The following is a 12,217-nucleotide window of genomic DNA, read 5'->3' on the forward strand; positions in this document are numbered from 1 at the left end:
CAGTTGTCAGAAAATGTAATCAGAGTATTATCTACCGATGAGACATGATGTTGTAGCTAGGACACTCTATAATGAAATCCGTCGGAAGGATAATCCCGAGGACATGCTAGAAGCCATAGCTACTCATAATGAAAAGGAATACTGGTGGAGTGTACCAGTGAAGACCTCAATAAAATTTAAGCACAACAGACCTGATATAATGATTTGGGATAGAGAAGAGAAACTGTGCACAGCTGTGGTAATTAGCTGCCCAGCGGATATTAACATAAAGCTGAAGATCAGTGAAAAAGAGAACACCTATGCTGAACTATTGAGAAATCTGCAGTTACTCTATCCAGATTAAAAGTTCAGGTTTATACCTGTAAATACTGGGGCCCTGGGATATGTAACACACTGCTTAAATACCAATCTTGAGAAATTAGGTTTCTAAAGACCAGAAAGGAGAAAGCTAATTCGAAGACTACAGATCCAACCCATCACTGGAATTGTAAAAATCTGTAAAACTTTCCAGAGGTTTATTTAAATATATATGAGCATGTCTAGATATGCAACTACATGCATGAGAATACATACATAAAACAAACAAATTTGCACATTCATGCATACATATATACATACATACATACATACATACATACATACATACATACATACATACATACATACATACATACAAAATATCCTGTTGTTGATGCTGAAATTCCAATGAAGGAGCTTTTGGCAAGAAATCTTGAAATAAACTGAATAATGACATACATAGACTTCCGTTCAGTTTCCATCTAGCAAATTTCGCACACCTGGATTCGTCGAGCAAAAGGAAGAAAATAATTTCTCAAGAGGCCGTGCAGTGGAATAAAATCCAAAAGCTCGTGTTTGCGAAGCAAACTTCATAACTTCACAGCCTTGTTTCTATGTATGTAAATGTTTCACGTCGACATAAAAGTGAATAGGAAACGATGGTTATTTAAACAATAAGCTGTCAATCCTTCTTAACTTACTCATGTATGAATATGATTTGTATTTTAGTAATTCAGCCTGACATACGTTATATTCTTTATATACCTTGCTAATGTTATAACAGCTATGTACTTTACTGTCAATCCTAACATAGCAATACGTCACATCACCATCGCACACTCCACTTCCTGCTCTCTCTCTCTCTCTCTCTCTCTCTCTCTCTCTCTCTCTCTCTCTCTCTCTCTCTCTCTCTCTCTCTCTCTCTCTCTCTCTCTCTCTCTCTCTCTCCCGCTCTCTCTCTTACTTACTCACTCTTTCACTAGATTGCCATAAAAGCACCTTTATGTGCAGTTAATTAATGCAGAGAATGTATGCATTGTGTTGGAAATGGTTGAAGTATGATATTTGCCAATATATTGAACAAGTGTATGTAAAATCAAAATGCTTCGCGATATTTAAATTCAGTTTATAACAAATTCTTTTAATCTTAGTACACACGCGCGCGCACGCATGCACAGACACACACATATTTACATATATATATTTATATTTGTATTTAAATGTAGGTTACATCATATTTTTATTTGTATATTAAACATATTCTTACACGTACAAGAGATAATTATATATATATACATATATGGAGTGGTTGTGTGGTAAGTAGCTTGCTGACCAACTACATGGATCCGGGTTCAGTACCACTGCGTGGCACCTTGAGCAAGTGTCTTCTACTATAGCATCAGGCCGACTAAAGCCTTGTCAGTGGATTATTTGATAGACGGAAACTGAAAGAAGCCCGTCGTGTGTGTGTGTGTGTGTGTGTGGCTTTTATTTGCCACCCCAACATCACTTGACAACTAATGTTGCTGTGTTTACGTCCCCATAACTTAGCGATTCGGCAAAAGACCGATTGAATAAGTACTAGGCTTACTAAGAATAAGTCCTGGGGTCGATTTGCTCGACTAAAGGCGATGCTCCAGCACTGCCGCAGTCAAATGACTGAAACAAGTAAAACAACAAAAGAACAAAAGAATACATATACATACGTATATATATGATGGACTCTCCCGTCGGTTTCGACGTTTAAGGCTCCGACAATGTACTCTTTCTTTGTCAGTCATAATGCTTATGTCGAATGTGACATTTAAGTCCCATCAAAGCTTTGCTAAGAAGGCTACAGATGTTACAAGTATGAGCATGACAGGCCAGTGCAGGTGGCATATTTGCAGCCGCTTTTCTCCTTTGCCTTGCACCTCGAAGCCTGTTAATGCTGGTTGCAACAAAGTTTTTAATACTATTTTGACACAACGATCTCCGTTTTGTTCGTTCCGAGGCTGTTCGCTCAAATGTGTTGTGAGCTATCTTTACTTCTAAGAGGTTACTCTTCAGCTTGTCCTTATATCCGAGCCATAGTCGACCAACATCTCCGTACCCCCTCTCAAGCTAGCTGTACATGAGGACTTACATAGGACTTACACACACAAATACACACACACACACACATATACACACATCACTTACGTGACAAAGGGCATTAATCAGCACCAGTATTGCTAGAAATAAGAGTCAAAACAACTCAATAGCCACAGAAGCACTATCTTAATGACTAACAAGTGAGACAAGCTTCCTACGGTCGCAGATGTAGCCAGATCATCGATGATTTCGTATTTTGATGTTTAACGCCTCTTAATGCTCATCAGTTAAAGATTCCGTTTTCAATGTCTACAAAGCAGTCACCTGTGTATTTAACTTATTAAATTTAGAAATTTTATTTCAGATATAAACATTCTATGAAACGTTTAGTTTTCTTTTCTACACATGCTAAGATACTTCGCGTTTTGTTTTAATTGTTGAATTGTTGAATGGAAGTTAACATATATTATCAACTAATGGATTGCGTTGTTGTTCAGTCCTTAGCATAATCAGTAATCAAAGATATTCCAGTTGTGATCATTACATCTTTTTTCAGGTATTATACATTTAGGGCTAGATAGTACGGTATACTTTCAAAACGATTCGGTTTCTTCTTCTCGTCGTTGGTTCAATGAAAACATTTGCCCGTGTTGCTTTAGGTTGTATCGTGTTTGAAATGTCATGGTATAATTTACAAGCCGTTCTTAGCTCCGGATTCAGTCATGTCAACGAAATGAAAAATGAACTTTCATTCGGAATAAAATGAGAGTCTGTTGTAAAGAAGTATAACGGTAAAATTCGAGGAAATAGTAATTGTATGCGTCGGAAAATGCGAGTTCAAATGTCAACAAAGTAGAATATATCATTTTATTGTAACGAAGAAGTCTAACGTTTCCAACGGGGCATTTCGTTGGAGAGACAGAGAGTAAGAGAGAAAGAGAGACAGACAGACAGACAGAGATAGATAGACAGACAGATAGACAGACAGACAAAAATGCTTACTGATAAATTACTTAAATAAATAAATTACTTGACTAAATTATAAGTGGTGGAGAACAAGGTAGAGAAAAGCAGCGAGCGAAAACAATTGTTAGTAGGTGGAAACGCAAATATGTAGAAATAAATGTTAGTAGGGAAAACGTATTTTGGGGGAAGGAAATAGATGTTGAAAACGGGAAACAGATATAAGGAGAAGGAAACAGATATTGGTAGGACGAAGGAGATGCGTTAGTAAGAAGAAGTAAATGACGGTCGGAGGAAACATAAGTTAGTTAGATTGGAAAGATGTTGGAAAAGCAAGCGGATGTCATAAGTTAAAACATGTTAGTAGGAGAGCACAAATGACAGAAGAGCCAACATATTTTAGTTAATGGAAGGTATGGCTAAGAAGGAAAATAAATGTTGGTGGAGAAAGATATATTACTATTGGAAATTATATATTAGAAACGAGGAACAAATTACTAGAAGGAAACAGATATTTATGGAGGAAAGCATTCTAAGAATCACAAGTGACTTCTAGGAGATCTGATAATTTCAACACCTTAATCATTTCCAGTTGGGACAAAACAGCAAAACGCTGCTGCAGGTTTGAAATCCATGCTAGAGGGGAAAAAAGGCAAATAAATGCATATTCTATAAAATTACAGTATAAATTCTTAAATAAATTTGAAATTATCTCTGTCTCTACAGGATTTGTCACAATTGCCAAATGGTAATTAAAAACAGTTCCATATGAGAATAGGAGATAATTGCAAGAATCAAGAATTCTGTAAAGTTGATATACCATTAAGGAATAGGACAAAGTCCTTGTCTGGAGATAAGAGAACATTTGTGTGAGTACACTGGTTTTTATCTCAATAGGTGTCATCAGACGTTGATTTGGTTGAATAGTATCTGATCCTTTCAATGGTATTGCCTTCACACCCACATATTGTGTTAAATTGTAAGATTGAAACCGATATCAGTGTATTTAGCATTTAAATGTGTGTAACTCTTGACGTTTTTGAAGCTACAAACAGAAATAGAAATGAAATGTAATCTACATTAAACCACTACATAGCAAATAGAAAAGTCAATGTAGACAAAAGAAAAAATTATAAGTATTATATTTTCAAAATATGTTTTTATATTTTCTTATTGTTTTGTATTTCACTGTTTTTTTATGTTTGTTAGTTTGTGTTTGATTTTCCCGATTGTTGTTTGTTTTTGATTGTCTTTTTGTCCTTTAATTTTATTTTATTGCATTAGAATATATTTCTGAAAAGATAAATTACATAAAGAAAATGTTCATAATATTGAAAGCAAAATTTAAAGAAACAAAGGAAACCATTATCGTTAGATGCCTTTAAATATTTTAAACGAAATCGTTGGAATATATAAAGCAGCATATAGGCCGAATGAGTCTCTCTATACAAACCAGGAGTGTTTATGCAAAAATAAACAGACCTATATATTTATCTAATATCAGCGAAGCGATACATGCAATGAAATAGAAACCTACAGTAAAAATCGATACGAAACACATTGAATACGCTTATGTAAATGTATTGGTATATGACTGCATATACGTATATATATGTATACATGTGTGTATGTCTGTGTGCATGTATATGTGTGTGACTATGTATAAATGTAGCCAAAGTCACTAAGGGATCTGACATGTTATAACATTTTAAATTCCTACGTAAATTTTAGGACACCTATTTAAATACTTCTATTAAACTTCATAAATGCGTAACTTATTTGTTCACACACACATGCACACACACACACACACACACACACACACACATACCGAGCTATGTGTGCGTATATAAACGCCACTCTTCCAATGAAAACCTTACATGTCACTATGGTACGGAGCAAAGCAGGACTTACTGTGCACCTAAGAAAACACGCAGTAAATGATCCATAAGCACTCGAGCAAACTGAGGCCTAAACTTGATCCAATTGCCAACAGGTTTGCAAGAGACACTTGCGTGTCCATAGAACATATACCGCATTCTTTTAGTGAAACCTCATTTGGTCGTTCGCGACGAGAGAAGCCATCACACACACACACACACATATATACATATATTTACATATATATATATATATACATATATATATGTATATATACATATATATATGTATATATATATATATATATATATATATATATATATATATATATATATATACATATATATACACACATATATGTGTATATATATGTACTTATATATACATATACATATACATATGTATGAGTGTGTGTGTGTGTGTGTGTGTGTTTATGTGTGTGTGTGTGTGTGTGTGTGTGTGTGTGCGTGTGCGCGTGTGTGTAACAGCACTGAAAGCACTGAGAGTGGCCCTGAACAACAGCTGCAGGGGTTAATGACGACGTCTCCTCTTTTCATGCATTCTCCTGCGTTTGATTTCAAAGCGATCTACTCCAGCATCGCACACAGACCTCAATGCCTTCCGAATAACAGCCAGAGACTCCAACCGCAGGGATACTGCATAAAATGAGAGCCCGCTTGAGATGATCATAAAAACGAAGTTTTGGACATCTGTGAGGCCTACTTCCAATCTCGATCTCGCTGAAGAGGACCATATTTTGGAGTCGGTTACTCGGCATTCGAATCACATGGCAAATCCAGAGAAGACAACGATCTCTATGCTGTAGATTGCAGCCATCAGGAGGATTTCGGTATGAGACACCTTGTCCTTCCACGTGAGACCGAGGATACTTTGGAGTGATCTGATATGGAACGCTTCTAGTTGTCTAATCTGACGCTGATAAAGTATCGAGCACTCAGACCCATACAGATGGTTGGATACACAGACAGCTCATTGAACGGAGAATTTTGTGCTTTCTCTAAAATTCTTGCTCTGAAAGACTCGTTCGCTGAGTCTTCTGAAAGAAGCAGAGGCCAAGGTGATCCGACGGAATGTCTCCTCGTCAAGGAATCCAGTGTTAGAGACCGTGCTTCTAAGATAGCAGAATGGTCTGCCTGCAGTAAAAGAGCATCATCAATGAGAGCAGGTTGTGGGGAAAATGAGGACTGGAAGGCTGATTGGAGACCTTCAGTTTTTCGATGATTTACAGGCAGAGGTATGAGATGGTGTCGCTGAATCGTCACCATACTGAATCTTATACACTGTGGTTGAGGATGTTTTGATGTGGTTTTCAGGTAGTGAATGTTAAAGATGTTGCCATCATAGCGGTACCTGATACGAATTTCTTCTTCTTCAGTGAACTGTCTCCTGGAAAGAATCTTTACTGCCACCAGGTAAATGCTAAACAGCTCAGGGGCAAGAGTGTATCACTGTTTTCTCTCCACCGGGACAACAAAGAGTTACGAGTCTTTACCGTTGAATATCACTTTCACTTGCATACCATCACGAAACGTCTGGACGATCAAAAGAAATGTTGGTGGACAGTCAAACTTCTGAAGCAAGGCGCTACATCGTAGGACGGTTTGGCCGTGTCAAACGCCTTTGTTAGATCGATGAAGGCGTAACATGTCTCTCTGCTGTTCACGACAGCTCTCAAGAAGACGGGCCGACAATATCATGTCAGAAGTCCTTCTTTCTGGTCGAAATCCATTCAGGTATAACCAGGTTGACAACATGAAATAGAAGACGTGGGAAGAGAATAAGTGAGAGGATCTTGCCGGCGTTATCCAGAAGAGAGATTCCCCTGTAGTTGCCGCACTCTGCACGGTCTCCCTTTCTCTCGTAGATTGGAGTGTTACAACCTGTCAGGTACAGTCTTCCACTGCCAACAGAAAAGAAACAAAGAATAAAGATGGGATGTAAGGTGAGGCCTACCATTCTTGTAAATCTCACGTGGGATTCCATCGTCGCTGAGAAACTTCTTGTTTTTGAGACCGAGGATGGCCTGTTGGACCGCATCAAATATTGGGGTGAGGTTGTCAAACTCTGTCTGGATAGGAAGATCTGGAATCTCTCAAGTGCCGTGGGGTCATCGGGGTTGACCCGATTCAGAAGATATTGAAAATGTTCGGCCCACTTATGAAGTATCGCAATTTTCTCTTTCAGTAAGGTGCCATTTGATGATCTCACCGAAGCAGTCACCTTTCTGCAAGGGCCGAAGATTTTCTTAATCGAGTTATAGAATTCATGTTTTGTTCTTGTCTGCAAAACATTGAATGTCTTCCGCCTTTCGAAGCCACCAACTGTTTTGAGAATTCCTAACACGTGCGGTGGCACGAGCATCCTTCCATTTTGGCGCATGGCGGCAGAATCCGGGATGGCTAGAACAGCATTATGGAGTATGTTCTTGTCAACAGAATAAGCTGTATGATTTCAACTGATTCATCAAACCAGTCGGGGCTGCGACGTGTAGTTTCCCAAGGATTGTTTTGGCAGTGTCTTGTAGAATACTGAGGGATGAGTCCTAGAGGTTGTTGATTTCATCTTGGAAAAGGTAAGCAGCCGGAAGATCTGGGACACGGGGGCGCTGAACTTGAATTCTGCACTCAAGTTGAATTCTGCACTCGGGACTAGAGAGGGCAGCAATGTCAATATGAAGAAAGGGTTGCGATTTTCGGATTGGAGGCCTCAGTGTCAGACGAAGAAGAGATCTGATCATTCGATGGTCAGTCCAACATTTGGTACCCGTCATAGTATTTTGTAATCAAGATATCTTTATGATCCTTTTGTAGAACGATCACATAGTCAAGAGGGTACCAGTATTTGGATCAAGGATGCATCTAGGATATTTTGCAGATTGTTGAGAGCTGGAAAACTGGGTTTTTTTTCGTGTGATGCCAAACGTTTTGTCTTTTCGTTCTTACTTTAATCCATATCTACCCGCTCAAGGAGAAACCACTTCTGGCCACCTCTGATTATCATCCTCAACATCACATTTCCAGTCGCAGGTCAAGCCGCAGTTTTAGTGGAAACCAAACTGAAGACTTATAGTACATGCCTATTATTTTCGGTCAGCTGATAAAAACTTCTTATATATTCTTAGACAGACAGACAGACAGACAGACAGACAGACAGATAGATAGATAGATAGATAGATAGATAGATAGATAGATAGATAGATAGATAGATAGATAGATAGATAGATAGACAGATAGATAGAATAAAACGTATACATATAAGCTGCATTGTGTTCGTTACTACTTACGTAAGAAACTTCAGCTAGCTATGAAACGATTATAGTCTACATACTACTCCTGACTTTATAGATACATATACATATATATTACACACGCATATACACTCACACATACATACATACATACATACATACATACATACATACATACACAAGCAAATTAACAAAAGTGTATGGTAACTATTCACAACAAGCTCTTGAGGAGAGGTTAATTACTCTAAAACACGAACTCAGGGCTCCGAGCAAAAATCCTCGCTACCGTTAATTTTTGAACGAGTCTGTATTAATCACAAGTTTGCTTCTAACCCACAGACAGTACATAGAGAGATGAGGAAGGAAAATATTACTGCTAAGAAAACCCCGTCTCAAGATGACCTTGAATCGTTCTGGTTGAAAATCTGGAACGGAAAGAGGAATCTCAACCTTAATGCATCGTAGCTAAATGCAGTTAAGAGAGAATATTGCACCAGCATCAAGAGTAAAACATATGCAATTGACCTGGAAATTCTCACCATAACTGTAGACAAACTGCATAATGGGAAGGCACCTGGAAGGGACCTAGTAGTTGGATACTGGTATAGGAGGCTGACATTTTACAGGAAACCACTAATATGTATATTCAAAAGTATTATTGGCCTGCTATAGCACAGATGAATGTCGTTGTTGCCAAGAATGAAACCACCGAATTGCTTAAAAACTACATGTCCATTGCTTGCCTAAACATTATGTACAAAATGTACACAAGCTGCCTCACCCAATACCTCCAGGATCATTGTGAGTCCAACAACATAGTGACTGATGAGCAGTCCGGTGGAAAGAATAAAGTGAAGGTATGTGCCGAACAACTTCTGATAAACAAAGTTGTACTGAGCTTTAAAAAGCGTCATAGGAGCATTAAAACCATATTTCTTGTTTATAGGAAGGCATTTGACTCTATTCCACGCTCATGGCCACTGAAATGACTACATTTGGCAAAAGTGGCTGCTACCTTAACTGCTGCCATTGAGAAACTCACAAAGACCTGGACCACAATGCTCACACTTGGTACTGAGAGTGGAACAACCGTCTCCAATGCCATGAATATTTCAAAGGGAATATTCCAGGGAAATAGTCTCTCTCTGTGCTTCAGTTCGTTTTGACGTTAAACCCATTATAATCCCTGCTACAAAAAACAAACCGTACATTCTAGAGTTTGCAACTGCAAGAGATATTAATGTAACTCATAATTTCTTTGTGGCTGACCTCAAGATTTATGCTAAAATTTCTAATACCGAAAAACAACTAGAATTAATGACATTTTCAGCTGACATAGGAAAGGAATTTGACCAGAAGAATGTTATTTAATTGTTGAACGAGGAAAATCAGTCCCCCAGACATAAAACCTGTCCATCAATGGTCTCACTATCTTTCCTGTCTCACAAAGTACGCTACATGTACCTAGGCATTTATGAAAATATATCATACGAAGGTACTGTGAATAGAAAAATATGGCAGTCTGAGCTCTTCTCTTACAACAAGGCAATATCCCACAATGCACTTTCAGTACCAGTGTTGGTTCCAACATTTGGGATATTTGACTGGTCTGTAAAAGAAATTCACTCTATAAACATTGAAACCTGCAAGATTCTGACATCAAGTGGAAATCTCCACAAAAATAGTGATATCGACAGGCTCTACCTAAGAAAAGATAAAGCCGGTAGGGGCTTGAGATCAGCGCAGACAGCCTTTGAATGACGCATAGTCTCTCTCAGACAGCACTTGCTAAACAACAGCAGCAAAAATAAATACATCAACATAGTACTGGAAAGTGAAGAAAACAATATCCTACGTGTCGGAAGTGAGCTCCTCAGGAAGTACTCCTTTCCCAAACAACGCCAAATCATCTGGGCTAGCATACCTCAAAGAAGACGTGGAGGTGAAGCGCCCAGCATACCAAAAAGACCATACATGGGTATATTTCTCGTAGATTTGAAGAAGATAGTAACATTGGCATGAAACAACGCCTCTCTTAGACTCATGACCGCTACATCACATCACACTTCGAAATCTACGCAACTGGAATCCAAGAACAGAAGATTACTACTTAATACCTAATCAACAAAAGAGACAGTGAAGCCCTTGGAGTTCCAACCGTAAATGTAGATTATGTTATATTTCTTTGGAAGACATCATACATGGGATTAGCAGCTGCCTGAAAATGTCAAGGTACTACGTCCCTATGCAACATGACGTTGTCGCAGAAAATAATATACAATGCCATTCGGAAAAAAAGATAGTCCTGGAACCCTCTGTTACTGAATACGTACATAAATACCAGCACAATGAATACTGGTAGAGCACTCCCATAAAAAAATTTGTCAAGTGTAAGCCTAACAGGCTGGATACGAGATCTGATCAATGAGTATGCGGATTGTTGCCATAGTTACGAAGCTAAAGCCCGCAGAGCAAAGCTGCTTGGCAAAAGTTGACTGTAGTGCACGCGCACTAAACTTTGAAGTTCTAACTCACTTCCATTGTTTACAGCAATGCTTGGAAGAAAGAGGTGTAGCGTGTGACCGTTGCATTGACCCTAACAGAGAAAGCTGTCATGGCAATACCTGCTCAGAGGGCTGCACAAAGTTGCAGAAAGTGTATGGAGAGGAGCGTATGAGTCGCACACAAATGTATGAGTGGTTCAGACGTTTTCAAGATGGCAGAAAAAATGTTGATATTGACGAACGTTCTGAGAGACCTGCAACCAGCAGAACTGAGAAAAACATCGCAGATGTGTGTGCAGCTGTGAGATGAAATCGTCGAATCACCATCCGTGAGTTATCAGAAGGTGTGCAGATTAATTACGGTTAAGTTCAGACCATTATCACTGAAGATATAAAATGCGTGTCTGCCAAGTTTGTGCCAAAACTGCTTTCAGCTAACTAAGAAGATACTCGGGTTTCAGTGCCACAAGATCTTGATTTTGTCGAGTACGATGAAAACTTTTTGTAAACTTTGTGTAGGCGTCTGAGCAGGTATCGCCAAGCTTTTGGTAAAATTTGATGCAGATTCTCTGCTCAAATTTCTCTGTCATGATCAATGCGATGATCACACGCTACACCCCTTCCTTTCAAGCACTGCTATAAACAGCGGAAATGAGCTACAACGTTAAAACTTAATGCACATACACAGCAGGTTTCAAGATCAATCTGTGCCAAGCAGCTTTACTCTGCATACTTTTGCTTCATTATTATGGCAACAGTTCGGATACTTATTGATCAGACCACGTATTGTTGTTTGAAACAGACAAGAAAATTATGTAGCATCATAGAGGTCAGCTGTCTTGCTGATGTGAATATCTCTTTGAAAATCAAAGAGAAGGAAGATAACTATGTACAACTGCTTCGAAACCTCCAGCTTCTATATCCAATTTACAAATTTACGTTTATACCAATAATAATTGGAGCAGTTGGTTTTGTAAGTAAATTCCTAACTGTCAGTTTGGATAAGCTTGGATTTTCAGAAACAGAAATCAACCAATTTGCACATTACAAATACAATCTGTAAGCGGAACAATAAAACTATGTAAGACTTTTCTCAGGTTTAAAATGTGACATTCCCAATATGGAGCTTTGTATCTTTGTTAGAAAACAGTCCCTTCTTCAAGGGAAAAATTTAAATGGTAGATACAGAAGAGATATACATATAGTATATATATATATATAGTATAGATTG

At 38.3% G+C, this 12,217-nt stretch overlaps 1 protein-coding gene across 5 annotated transcripts in view; it reads left to right on the top strand.

The window, feature by feature from the left end:
- The window catches only part of LOC106877599 (probable G-protein coupled receptor CG31760), a 1,064,573-nt gene that overhangs the window by 1,038,292 nt on the left and 14,064 nt on the right, over positions 1-12,217 (top strand). The window contains exon 17 of one of the 5 annotated variants that reach the window (XM_052970509.1): positions 4,060-4,202. The exons of the other annotated variants lie outside the window; for them this stretch is intronic. The gene's annotated coding sequence lies outside the window, so the exon portion shown is untranslated. Of the gene's footprint in view, positions 1-4,059; positions 4,203-12,217 lie in introns of those variants that run through there. 5 annotated transcript variants of the gene reach the window in all.

The sequence above is a fragment of the Octopus bimaculoides genome, chromosome 9, assembly GCF_001194135.2.
Source record: "Octopus bimaculoides isolate UCB-OBI-ISO-001 chromosome 9, ASM119413v2, whole genome shotgun sequence".
NCBI classification, from domain to species: domain Eukaryota; kingdom Metazoa; phylum Mollusca; class Cephalopoda; order Octopoda; family Octopodidae; genus Octopus; species Octopus bimaculoides.